The sequence below is a fragment of the Melanerpes formicivorus genome, unplaced genomic scaffold, assembly GCF_026170545.1.
Source record: "Melanerpes formicivorus ecotype bairdi unplaced genomic scaffold, bMelFor1.0.p_v2 SCAF_58, whole genome shotgun sequence".
Lineage (NCBI taxonomy): Eukaryota > Metazoa > Chordata > Aves > Piciformes > Picidae > Melanerpes > Melanerpes formicivorus.
Window position 1 is genome coordinate 3,010,076 of NW_027142410.1, and position 13,868 is coordinate 3,023,943.

Here is a 13,868-nt window from a genome sequence, read left to right on the forward strand (position 1 = left end):
ACTTTCTCCCTCCCTTGAGTGACTACCGGCTCAGACAAGCTCCCACCAGCCCCTTCCTTCACCTCCTCACCTTCCTTTCTCACATCTCTTGCTCTGAGAGGAGGCACTTAACCGAAGGCTAACATTTGATGTCAGCATCTCATCTGGCATGTTAGCCAGATGTGGCCAATTCACAGATCTGACCTCTCTCTTCCCCAGTTCCTGCAGGCTGGTATCTTCTCCCTAGAGATGAAGACACGTTTCTGAATCCTAGCAGAAAGACCACTGTAAGATCACTCAGTCAGTTTTCCCTGATGACACATCTCCAGTTCCAAACCCCCAAAAAGGTTAAAGCCTCTTGGTTGCTGCCTTTGCACACTGAGAGGCCTCTGTCACAGCAGAGGGGCAGATACACCACCTTGATTCTAGTTACCCTGGGCCAGATCCTGACTTTTTTTTAGTGAGTGGTCAGCCAGCCAGAATCAATTTTCTTTTCTGACTTCTTTGAGGACCGAGGAGACAAAGCTTTCCCAGTGTCAGCTGGTGTGGAGCCATGTGGCTGCACCCAGGCTGTGCTAACTTGGGTTAGGAACTGGCTGGAGGGCCGAGCCCAGAGAGTGGTGGTGAATGGTGCCACATCCAGCTGGCAGCCAGTCACCAGTGGTGTGCCCCAGGGATCAGTGCTGGGCCCCATCCTCTTTAACATCTTCACTGATGATCTGGATGAGGGGATTGAGTCAGTCATCAGCAAGTTTGCAGATGACACCAAGTTAGGAGCAGATGTTGGTGAGTTAGAGGGTGGAAAGGCTCTGCAGAGGGACCTCGACCGACTGGACAGATGGGCAGAGTCCAATGGGATGGCATTCAACAAGTCCAAGTGCTGGGTGCTGCACTTTGGCCACAACAACCCCATGCAGAGCTACAGGCTGGGGTCAGAGTGGCTGGAGAGCTGCCAAACAGAGAGGGACCTGGGGGTGCTGATTGACAGCCACCTAAACATGAGCCAGCAGTGTGCCCAGGTGGCCCAGAGGGCCAAGGGCATCCTGGCCTGCATTAGGAATAGTGTGGCCAGCAGGAGCAGGGAGGTCATTGTGCCTCTGGACTCTGCTTTGGTTAGGCCACACCTTGAGTCCTGTGTCCAGTTCTTGGCCCCTCAGTTTATGCAGGACATCAAGACACTTGAACATGTCCAGAGAAGGGCAACAAGGCTGGGGAGAGGCCTTGAGTACAGCCCTGTGAGGAGAGGCTGAGGGAGCTGGGATTGTTTAGCCTGGAGAAGAGGAGGCTCAGGGGAGACCTCATTGCTCTCTACAACTACCTGAAAGGTGGTTGTAGCCAGGAAGGGGTTGGTCTCTTCTCCCAGGCAACCAGCACCAGAACAAGGGGACACAGTTTGAAACTGCGCCAGGGGAAGTTTAGGCTGGAGGTGAGGAGAAAGTTCTTCACTGAGAGAGTTGGTGCCATGGTCTAGTCATGAGGTCTGTGGTGACAGGTTGGACTCGATGATCCTCGAGGTCCTTTCCAACCTAAGTTATACTGTGATACTGTAACTTTTGCCAGCTTAACATCTGCCCACAGCAGATGTCACTGACCAAGACCTGTCAGAGAGTCTCTTGCCTCGCCCCAGTGCCCTGGCTTTGAGTGTAGAATAGAACAGAATAGAATTAACCAGGTTGGAAAAGATCTTTGAGATCATCAAGTCCAACCTATCGCCCAACACCATCTAATCAACGAAACCATGGCACTAAGTGCCTCACCCACTCTCCTCTTTAACACCTCCAGTGATGGTGACTCCACCACCTCCCTGGGCAGCACATTCCAGTGGCAAATCTCTCTTTCTGTGAAGAACTTCTTCCTAACATCCAGCCTAAACCTCCCCTGGTGCAGCTTGAGACTGTGTCAGACTGTGGCCTCAAGCAAACACCACCTATTCCTCCTGCCAAAACAAGAAAAAAACCTTTGCCACGCTCTGGCTGAACTCATCAGACTGAGGAAATATCTGTTTCCAAGACAAATTGATTGCACTGGAGTCGGGTTATTTGATTGGACTCTTGTTTCAAACTCCAACTCCCCATGGGTAGACAAAAGACTGTAATGAACAGGGAGAAGGCTTCTTCCAAAGCTGCTCAGTCATGGAGATAAAAATGTTTAACCAAACTGAAGGCAAAAACTTTTCCACTTCTAAACTCTATGCCTAGCTTCGTGCACCCTCATTAGTCAGGAGCAGCAGAGCTTCTGAAAGCCCAGGCTGCCCATACATATTCATAGTGTCATAGAATCAGTCAGGGTTGGAAGGGACCACAAGGATCAGCTAGTTCCAACCCCCCTGCCATGGGCAGGGACACCCCACACTACATCAGCCTGGCCACAGCCTCATCCAGCCTGGGCTTAAACACCCCCAGGGACAGGGCCCCAACCACCTCCCTGGACAACCCATTCCAGGGCTTCACCACTCTCATGGGGAAGAACTTCCTCCTCACCTCCAGCCTGAATCTCCCCACCTCCAGCTTCATTCCATTCCCCCTAGTCCTATCACTGCCTGAGATCCTGAGCAGTCCCTCCCCAGCCTTCCTGTAGGCCCCCTTCAGATACTGGAAGGCCACAATGAGGTCACCTCGGAGCCTTCTCTTCTGCAGACTGAACAGCCCCAACTCCTTCAGTCTGTCCTCACAGGAGAGGTGCTCCAGCCCTCTGAGCATCCTTGTGGCCCTTCTCTGGACAGCTTCCAGCACCTCCATATCCCTCTTGTAATAGGGGCTCCAGAACTGGACGCAGTACTCCAGGTGGGGTCTCAGCAGAGCTGAGTAGAGGGGGAGAATCACCTCCCTCGACCTGCTGGCCACATTTCTCCTGATGCAGCCCAGGATCTGATTGGCTTTGCAGGCTGCAAGTGCACACTGAGAGCTCATGTTGAGCTTCTCATCCACCAGCACCCCCAAGTCTCTCTCCTCAGGGCTGCTTTCCAGCCAGTCACTGCCCAGCCTGGATTTGTGCCTGGGATTGCCTCGACCCAGATGCAGGACCCTGCCCTTGGTCTTGTTGAACCTCCTGAGGTTGGCTTGTGCCCACCTCTCCAGCCTGTCCAGGTCCCTCTGGATGGCCTCCCTTCCCTCCAGCGTGTCTGCTGCACCACACAGCTTGGTGTCATCAGCAAACTTGCTGAGGGTGCACTCAATGCCACTGTCCATGGCACCCACAAAGATGTTGAACAAGACAGGTCCCAGGACTGATCCCTGAGGGACTCTGCTTGTCCCTGGCCTCCACTGGGACATGGAGCCATTGACAGCCACTCTTTGGGTGCAGCCATCAAGCCAGTTCCTTATCCATCTAGTGGTCACCCATCACACCCATGTGTCACCAGCTTGGAGACCAGGATGTGGTGTGGGACAGTGTCAAAGGCTTTGCTCAGGTCCAGGTAAATGACATCAGTTGCTCACCCCTCAGCTATTGATGTTGTCACCTGTTCATAGAAGGCCACCAGGTTGGTCAGGCAGGATATCCCAATCAAACACAGCACTGGCTTCTCTTGCCATGATTTATTCACACATTCCCTGCTCATGGGCTGCCAGTGAGTTTCACCAGCCCCTCTTGGTGTCACCAAAATGACATCACCATCCTTCTTGGGCCATGTAGGCACTGGCTATGAAAAACAGTAACTCCACTCTAGAATCTGACCCCAGCTCCTCACCTTTTTCCTGGCCAGCTACATTGTGCCCGGCTGTGGGGCAGGACAGGAGGAGTGCCCCACATCAGAAGCCAGAGACTAACTTGCCTTCAAATTCATTGGTCCAAGCACCAGAAAGTTCTTATTCTCTTACTCCTTCTTCTCTTCTGGGATTAAGACCTGTGGAGGTCCGAGCCTCCTGCCACCTTGATTGACTGACAGGTACCTAGGGAGCAAAAGTCAGCACATGTCACCTTGTAGGGACCTGGGGTACTCCTAGAGGTGGCCATTTTTCGTGTAACTGTGGATCTTGCACTTTTTTCCCCTCACTGTACCTTCATCCCCCATTTTTGGATGGCTTCTTTCTCTTTTTTAATCTTTAGCCATGCCCACAAGCTTTGCTGTGCCTGGTACCTAACGAGCAATTGCTGCTCTTCCATTATCAGCTGGCAATGCTCCATCAGGCTCCTCCAGCTCAAAAACTGCCTTCACACCAACACAACACACTGCATTGGGTTAGGAACTGGCTGGAGGGCCAAGCCCAGAGAGTGGTGGTGAATGGTGCCACATCCAGCTGGCAGCCAGGCACCAGTGGTGTCCCCCAAGGATCAGTGCTGGGCCCTGTGCTCTTTAACATCTTTATTGATGATCTGGATGAGGGCATTGAGTCCATCATCAGTAAATTTGCAGATGACACCAAGCTGGGGGCAGGAGTTGATCTGCTGGAGGGTAGAGAGGCTCTGCAGAGGGACCTTGACAGGCTGGACAGATGGGCAGAGTCCAAGGGCATGAGATTGAACACATCCAAGTGCCAGGTTCTGCACATTGGCCACAACAACCCCATGCAGTGCTACAGGCTGGGGTCAGAGTGGCTGAGAGCAGCCAGACAGAGAGGGACCTGGGAGTGCTGGTTGATGGTAGGCTGAACATGAGCCTGCAGTGTGCCCAGGCTGCCAGGAGGGCCAATGGCATCCTGGCCTGCATCAGGAACAGTGTGGCCAGCAGGAGCAGGGAGGTCATTGTGCCCCTGTACACTGCACTGGTTAGGCCACACCTTGAGTCCTGTGTCCAGTTCTGGGCCCCTCAGTTTAGGAAGGAGGTTGACTTGCTGGAACGAGTCCAGAGAAGGGCAACGAAGTTGGTGAGGGGCTTGGAACACAAGCCCTATGAGGAGAGGCTGAGGGAGCTGGGGTTGCTCAGCCTGGAGAGGAGGCGGCTCAGGGGTGACCTTATTGCTGTCTACAACTACCTGAAGGGAGGTTGTAGACAGGCAGAGGTTGGTCTCTTCTCCCAGGCAGCCAGCAACAGAACAAGAGGACACAGTCTCAGGCTGCGCCAGGGGAGGTTTAGGCTGGATGTTAGGAAGAAGTTCTACACAGAGAGAGAGATTGCCCATTGGAATGGGCTGCCTGGGGAGGTGGTGGAGTCACCATCATTGGAGGTGTTCAGGAGGAGACTTGATGGGGTGCTTGGTGCCATGGGTTAGCTGTTTAGGTGGGTTGGATTGGTTGATGGGTTGGATGTGATGATCTTGAAGGTCTCTTCCAACCTGGTTTATTATTATTATTATTTTTATGAACACAAATGCCTAGAAACAGACAAAGCCACTTCTTTTCCCTCTAGACCCTGAGGTGGGAGACACAGGGGCCAGTGGCAAGTGCCTACCTTGATGCTCCATCTTGGCTTGTACAGATCCCACCCGTAGCCATCCTGAGGCAGAGCAGGAGTTACACCCCTGAGCTGGTGCACAGGAAGTGGGTATGTTTGAAGGCAGTCATGGGTCATTCACTTCAGCTCCCCTCACAGGCCTGGGAGCGTCCCCCAGTGACCAGTGTCCCAGTGACCACCCTCACTCATGGCTCCTGGCACACCATGGCAGCCCCTGGCTGCTGGACTATATGAAGAACTCAGCTCTGGTCCTGCAGCCTGACAGTCACAGCAGGGGCTCTGCAGGTGAAGAATCAGTTATCATCCATCCCTGTGGCATACAGGACACATGCCTGTTCAGACACACACTTCCAGCTCTGGCCACCAGCTCTGGTCAGTCTTCTCCCACCCTTCGCATTCTCTCCCCAAGGCTGGCAGCCCCCTCTGGTCTCCAGTGAAAACATCCTGCTGCTAAGCTCATCCTCCCACCCCACTCACAGAGAAATGCCTTCATAGAATCATAGCATTGTTAGGGTTGGAAGGGACCTCAAGGATCATCCAGTTCCAAACCCCCTGCCATGGGCAGGGACACCCCACACTACATCAGGTTGCTCAGAGCCACATCCAGCCTGGCTTTAAAAACCTCCAGGGATGAGGCTTCTACCACCTGCCTGGGAAACCTGTTCCAGTGTCTCACCACTCTCATGGTGAAGAACTTCTTCCTAGCATCCAATCTGAATCTACCCATTTCTAGTTTTGTTCCATTCCCCCCAGTCCTATCGCTACCTGACACCCCAAAAAGTCCCTCCCCAGCTTTCATGCACAGCCTCACAAGCTCTCTCTCCTTCCTTTCTGTCCCTCTCCAAGACACTCAGGTTTTCCTCCTGCCTCACACAAACACTTTCACACCCTGCTTCCCTCCCTCTGGCACCAGATCCCTTTGCCCTCAGGCAGATCCAGATTGCCTCTCCCAGCAGAGCAGGGGCAGCCAGCCCCCCTCCCTCCGGCAGACGTCCTCCCACAAAGCCGCTGACTCCATCCACACGCCTTTAATATTCATCAAAGTCAGCCCTGGTCTAAAGAAAATGTGGTTGATGATGAAAGTATTTACATTGCAAATCACTTTTAATAAACCTCTGGTAGTCAGCCTGGTGACAAATGCCAAGCCGTCTATCAGCCCAGCAACAAAATAAACCCAGCTCGGGGAGGGGGAGAGGCAGAGAGGCAAGCAGCAAGTGACAGCGAGGAAGGCTCAGCCCTCCCAGGCATCACCCTGCCGAGGGAAATGGGGATGGACTCAGCAGCTGGTGAGAGCACTAAATCATCGACACATCTGGAAGCCCCAACGTAAGAAACACAGGGAACTAATTGGAGAGGGTCCAGGGAAGGTCCACAAGGTCATCAGAGGGCTGGATCAAAAGGCTCTCCTACAAGGACAAGCCGAGGGAGTGGGGTCTGTTCAGCCTCGAGAAGAGAAGGCTCCAAGCAGACCTTATAGCAGCTTCCTAGTACCTGAAGTGGGATACAGGAGAGGCAGGGAGGGACTGTTTATAAGGACATGTGATGATAGAACAAAGAGCAATGGTTTTAAACTAGAGCAGGGTAGACATAGATTGAAGATCAGGAAGAAGTTCTTTACTGTGAGGGTGGTGAAACACTGGAATGGGACACCCAGAGAAGCTGTGGACACCTCATGTCTGGAAGCACTTAAAGACCAGGCTGGATGAGGCTTTGAGCAACCTAGTTGAGTGGGAGGTGTCCCTGCCCTGGATGATCTTGAAGGTTCTTTCCAATTAAAGCCCTTCTATGAATCTATGACCTCCTGAGTTGGAAGCCATCAACACAGCAGATACCCTGAAAGCCTTTGGAGGGGAGGCAGCATCAGCCAGACTCCTGTGGTGCCCCCTGGGCTGCTGGGGATGCCACACGGTGCCAAGGAGGAAGGCTGAGCTCTCTGCCTGCCTGCTGGGGCACCGCTGCCCATGTAAGCAGGCTGGTAGGGAATCTGTGGGTTACTGAATCCATGAAATAGCACAGCAGTGAGTTAGAGGATTCATGAATTCATCTGTAGAAGGGGCTTGAGCCCCTCTTTGCTCTTTCTCTGCTGGTCAGGCAGCAAGCTGTGTGGGACAGGGCCTGGGAGAGGAGGCTAGGGGGCATGGCGGGTGGGTGGCTGCCAGCAGCAGGCAACCGAGGCAGGCACAGTGTTTGCCCACACCCCACCTGGTCAGAGGGGAGATGTGCCACCTCCTGCAGTGGCAGGGGAAATGGCAGGGCAGTAGCTCGAGGCTACATTTCCACTTTTTTAAACTTTTCTTTCTTTTCTTTCTTTTTTTTTAATTTTGCTTTGATAATAGGTACAAAAGAAGTGATTCAGAGGCACTTTCCCTCTTCCATTACCCATCAAGCAAGCAAGAGTTGCAAGAATGGGGCCTGCAGGAAAACAATGATGCTGAACTATTTGAAGTCGTGCTCATATGGCAAGTGTGACAAAGTTGAGTGCAGCCTTAAAATAGCAGCAGCAGCAGCAGCAGCAGCAGCAGCAGCAGCAAGCTTTTAAAACACAAAAAGCAGATGATTGTTAACTGAAGAGATTGCAGTGCACCAGGCTGGGTGGCAGGCTGCTGTGTTTAACTCCCTCCAGAGGTGCGTGCCCCCCGTGCCTCCCCCAGAGAGGCTGCAGCAGGCACAAGCCGCAGCTGCCCTCCCGCCCGTGGGGAGCTCCAGCAGCCGGCAGTGGCCAGCAGCCGACCTCCCGAGGGCTACCAGCAGGTGAGATCCCTCCCGTCTAACGCTCTGCCTGCTGTGCCCCCTCACATCAAGCGCTGGTATTTGCTGCCGAGCTGAGGGTGTGGGTGTGTGGGGATCCCCTGGCATTTCAAGGATGTTCCCAGGCTGGTGTGAGCAGCGCTGGTTTGTGCTGGCCAGGTGGGTGGGGATGGCTTTCTGCATTAGTCACAAAACCCTCCTTCACACTCACCTGACTCCCCTGCGTGGGCCAGAGCAGCCACATCCTGCTTCCCTGGCTGTGCCCTGCTGGAGACCCCAAAGCAAGTGGGGGCCTCCATCACCCTGGCTGCTCGGCCCGCATCTGCTGCGTGGCTAAACATAGTCACCCACTGCCTGGGGCTGCAGCTCTGGCATCCATCACTGGTGCTAAAAATGACATTTTTCAAACAATGGAAGGCTCTTTCATTACCCTGTCTCTGTGAGCAGCCCGGGAGGCTGGCAAACAGCTGAGCACTAAGTGATGTGTCTAATGCAGCTTCAGCATCGGTATTTTTGTTCCTCCAGCTCTGGTCCAGGCGTGCTGTGAAGCATGATAAGATGTGGCTGTGGATGAGTCCTGGGGGCCTGGCCAAGGTAGCAGAGCATAGCCAGATGCCTTCAGTCACCTCCTCTCTCAGGAAGGCTGCAGCAGCTCTGCTCCTCCTCAGGCCCTGCAAGTCCTTCTGCCCTTCTCCTCTGCAGTGTCGCTTGCTCCCTGCCACGTGGTTTTGTCCCAGCACGTTTTGGGTCCTGACAGACACCACGTCCCTGAGCAACTTCCCTCACACAGAGCTCATCTTTGGGGCACCCATGGGGCCATACGTGCCCAATGCTGCCCTAGGGACAGCTGGAATGAGGGGGAAAGGCTGTTTCCCTGGAGCTGGTGCTTGATGTGGAAGATGAGGACTCATGCTCACACTGTCCTGCATGTCCTCAACTTGGACAGCAGTCATGGGAGCCTCCAAGGAAACGTGGCCCAGCAGTGAAGCGTCCTAAAACTCCTTTATGAATGTGCCATGCTGTGTCTTCAGGCAAGCTGTTGGGAGAGAGGCAGGTGCTATGTCCTCTCCTGTCTTGCACAGGGATGACACTGGCCTGGAGGCACAATCCACACCTTCCATGGGTTTTCTGTTGCACAGGGCAAGAGCCCACCCACAGATGTCCTTGGCTTGTTGCCTGAAGCCCTGGGTTTGGGCAGGGAGACTCACGCGGTACCACAGTATCACTAAGTTTGGAAGAGACCTCAAAGATCACCAAGTCCAACCTGTCACCACTGACCTCATGACTAGACCATGGCACCAAGTGCCACATCAAATCCCCTCTTGAACACCTCCAGGGCTTGGTTACTGCCCTGGCATTTCAACAGCTGCCTTCTGCCAGGCAGCACCAGCTCAGCACCAGCAAGTGAAGGAGCTGAGTGCCTAGGGGCTTGTCCTCTTCCAGGGGTGCCCACAGTGTCTCCCAGCTTGGCTAAGAGCAGGCAGAGTGGCACCTCCTACTCTCTGTGTCACAGAATCATAGAAACACTTCCAGAGATGAGGTGTCCATAGCTTCTCTGGGCAACCTGTTCCAGTGTCTCACCACCCTCATTGCACAGAGCTTCTTCCTAATGTCTAATCTCAATCTACCCTGCTCTACCCTACGCTGGTATAGCTCAAGCTCTACCATTTCTGCAGGCTGCGGGGGTCTGCAGGAGCTGCCAGCGAGTGCCCCAGAGCTCCATGAGAGGATGTCTGCAGGAAACACCAGTCTCCTGGTCCCCAAGCTAGATGGGGACAGAACCCCTAAGCTCAGTGGGCTTCATGGAGCCAAACCCATCCTTGCCAGAGGTAGCCACTCACTCCAGCAGAGGCTCATGCCAAGCAAGGAGACAAATCCCAGACACACCCAGGCACTGAATCACTGGCATAGCCAGCTCATGGCTCGCCAGCCTCCCTGTGCTGGGGACACTGAGGCAAACCCAAGCTCCTCTGGAGGCTTGCAGCAGCCCCTTGGGCTGCTTCTCTCCTTGGGCCGGGAGCCTGCAGCCACTCTGCCGTCAGATTTGATTCAGTGGGCAGCACGGTGGAGCCTGCCTTGTAATACACACACTGCCTCATAAATATTTCCTTTAATGCACCCACTGGTTTAAGTGTCTCTTTTTAAAAGGTGTGTTCCTCTTGGTTTGAGGCAATCATCAGCACTGCAGGGGGGACAAAGCTCTGTGCCTGTGTGAGTATCTCACCTGAGGCAGTGATCCGGACAGAGTTTGTGCTCCCCACAAACAAATTCACCCTGCAAAGAGCCCCCCTTAATGTTAATGCTTCCTACAGCTCCCCTCCCGAGGAAGGAAACCAAGAGGAACACAGCATGTGTGCAGAAACCACAGCAAGGAAAAAACCAGTCAGCAGTTGCCCTGCCAAGAAAGCATTCAATGCAGCCAGCACAAGGCAGAGCCTTTCTTTCCCAAGAAAGATGCTGCCCGTGCTCAGGACCTGGCAGGGATCTGGCCCCCTCCCCATGCAGCTGCCACAGGGCAAGGACTTGGCCACCAGTCACTTGCCTCCACCCCACAGGCAGTAAGGGTTGTGGTGAGCTGTCCTCCAGCACTCCCACCTCCCACATATGTGGCTGCCCCTCTCCTCACCCTCGCTCCCCATCCTCTTCCCCCTGCAGTTTACCCTGGGAAGAAGACCCCACTCCAGGGTCCGGCATGGCCTGGTGATGGGTACTGAGCTGCCATCTGCTGCAGGGATGAGGGCAGTCCACTGCAACTTTGGGGTCTCCACTGCAACTTTGTGGTCTCCCATTCCCCCCCACCCCCCTGGGTCTGTACCCCACACCGAGGAGACTCCACCAGCCCAAGCCAAGACAACAATCTGACTGAAGTCTCTTGTTATGGCAAGAAGCCATTTCCCCAGGCAGAGGCAGGGATGGAGGAGACTGAAGGCTGCAGGATGCAAGAGCTCTGTTCTCTGCCAGCCAGGCTAATAACCCTGTATTAAATTACAGGCCTGGGTTCAGTTTGGATGTTTGTTGTTGGGGTTTTGTGTTGGTTGGGTTTTTTTTAAGCTGTCTGTTTAGATTTATCAGTGTAATTCCTGATACTGCCTTGTCGGACATCATTACAATAATCTCACTGCTGTGTCTGCCGGGGAACTGGGAGGCAAGAAGGGAGCTGCTGCAGAGCGGGAGGGCAGCAGGGCCAGGGCCGTCTACAAAGCACAGCCCTGCAGCCCTGGGACTGCTCGCCCCACCCTGGGGAAGGTGGAGGCAAGGGCCCCTCCAATGAGACTTGAAAGTCAATAATTCACTGAAAGAAGCGGCGTGGTCAGGGAAGGAGACAGGGAGGGAGGAGGGGACTGCCCGCCAGCCAGCCAGGCAGGCAGGTCTCCATCCCACTAATGATTTCACTAGGAGGAAGAGAAGCCTCGAGAGAGACAGAGAAGGTGCAGAGACAAACCTGGAGGATCTGGGAAAGTTGGAAATGAGCAGCCTCTGTTTTGGCAACGATCCTTCACCTCCCCTTAATTCCCAGTAATTGCATCATTTATTCAAATAAGACTTCTCAAGGCAGAGGAGCACAGGATGAGAAGGAGGAGGAGGGCAGGAGACTGCCAGCCCAGCTCTGTCCATCCTTCCTTCCGTGCTGCAGCCCTTCACGCCTATGCGGGAGCTCCCTTGCACGCACGCACACACACACACACATACACACACACATACACACGAGTACAACACAGGCATTCACAGCCTTCCCCCTCTCCACGGCCAGGCCAGCTCCTGCTCTGCCCTGGCCCCACACCAGCCTCCAGCCAGCAATGTGGCTGGTGAGCTCCAGCTGGGCAGGGGGCAAAGCGCTTCTCTCTGGGGAACCTGGCACCAAGACCCTTGCTCATGGCAGGAGGGATGTCCCAGTGCATCACTGCAACTTCCCTTCCCAACAGCTGGAGTGGGGTCTGACTGAGGAGTTGCCCAAGATGAGAATGAAGGAGGTTTGGTTTTTTTGGGGCATGGCAGAAAGCAAAGGCTTCTGTGGGATGCTCCCACTAGCCTGCGTGGAGCATCCCAGCTCCTGTTGGGCAGGGGCTGGGGTGTCGCGAGTGGGAGGCAAATAATTACATCAGCAAAATAAATCTAACTCCCAGCCCAGGCTGGTGTTTTCATTAATGGAAATGAGCCTGTGATGGGACTTAATTTCCAGTCCCTGGGTGATTAGGCTGGAGGAGGGCGCTGCAGTGAGGGGCATGTCCGGGCAGCCATGCAGAGCCAGGACTCAGTCAGGGGCAGAGCCGGGACTCAGTCAGGGGCAGAGCCGGGACTCAGTCAGGGGCAGAGCCGGGACTCAGCCAGGCACAGCAAGGGACCCTGAGCTCCTTACAAGGGGTGGGTGGGCACATGGCCTTGCAACTGCAGCATGAAGGAGAAAAGCTTCAATGCCTCCAAAGAGCAAGGGGCTTCCTCCTGCCTGACTGGAAACAGAGCATTAACAGCTGCTGTCACTGGGGTGGGATCTGGCTGGGGTCACTGCAGGAGGAAGGGTCTTTAGACCCTGGCTTACAGCACCCCACTCCTCACACTCTGGCTGTACCTTTCACAGCTGCAGCTGCCTCTGCACACAGGTACTTGGCCAAGCCATGAGATGAATTCATACCCTGTTGGGTACCTGACCCTAAACAGGCTTTGTCCCTGAAATGGAAAAAGCCCACATCAGCCCAATGGCAGTGTTTGGAAAGAGAAACCCAAGCAGCTGTGGCCTTATTTGTTTGAAGGGTAAAACTACTTCATGAAAATGTAGTTATTCCACCTATTCAGGGCTTGAGATCCTACCTAGAAACCCATCAGCATCCTCAGCACTGAACAGGCTGCTCAGGGAGCTTGTGGAGTCTTCTCTGGAGACATTCAAAACCCACCTGGATGCATTCCTGTGCAGACTATCCTGGCAGGGAGGTTGGACTCCATCATCTCTTGAGGTCCCTTCCAACCTCTACTGTACTGTGATACTATTGTGACAAGACCTCTCCTGCCTCAGCCTTGAATCTGGTGCACATCACCCTTGGGGATAATGGTGCAGAAGGACCCTTGCAGCACACAGAGCCTGTCCAGAGCGGGCAGAGAAAAGCAAGGCAGCACTTAAAGTCTCCTCAGAGAGTGAAAGACACTGGCAAGGAGCAGCAACTCCTTAGGACTGCAAAGGGCCAGTGCCAAAACAATGAGGCTGCAAGCCAGGGCCAAAGCAACTGGTAAAACAGATCCTGTGCTCCTGCAAGGGCTCAAAGGGTTTTACCAGCTGTTTCCTAAAGAACAGGACCTGTTACATTTGCATCTATCCCTGCAGCAGTAGCTGCCTACCCCCAGGGGAGCCTCAACCAGCACCAGCCTGTACCCTCCATGACAAAGCCCACACAGGTCCAATCCTTACCACCATCCACCCCCAGCACTGGGCCAGCCTCCACATGCCAGGCTCCAGAGCATGGTCCCTCCTTCCATCACCTTCTCAATGAATTGAGGCAGATGTGCTACTGGCCCAGACAAAACATTACCACCAGCCTTCAGCTGGGATGCTTCAAACAGCCTCACACTGCACCACAAACTGTTCTTTGATGAGGTCCATTAGGCCATCCGGATGGCTTTAAACAGCTTTGATGAAGATGGAGCAGGGCCTGCTCAAGGCAGGAGGGGTCTCAGTGGTTTCAGGCGGTTCACCATCTCTTAAGCTAGTATTCATGCAGCCAATGGGGCTGGGGTAGGCAATATCAGGGTGGGTCCATGCAGAGCAACACTTCAGAGGGTCATTGTGTCCCACTCACGGTACTGTGGGCAGGACATGGGC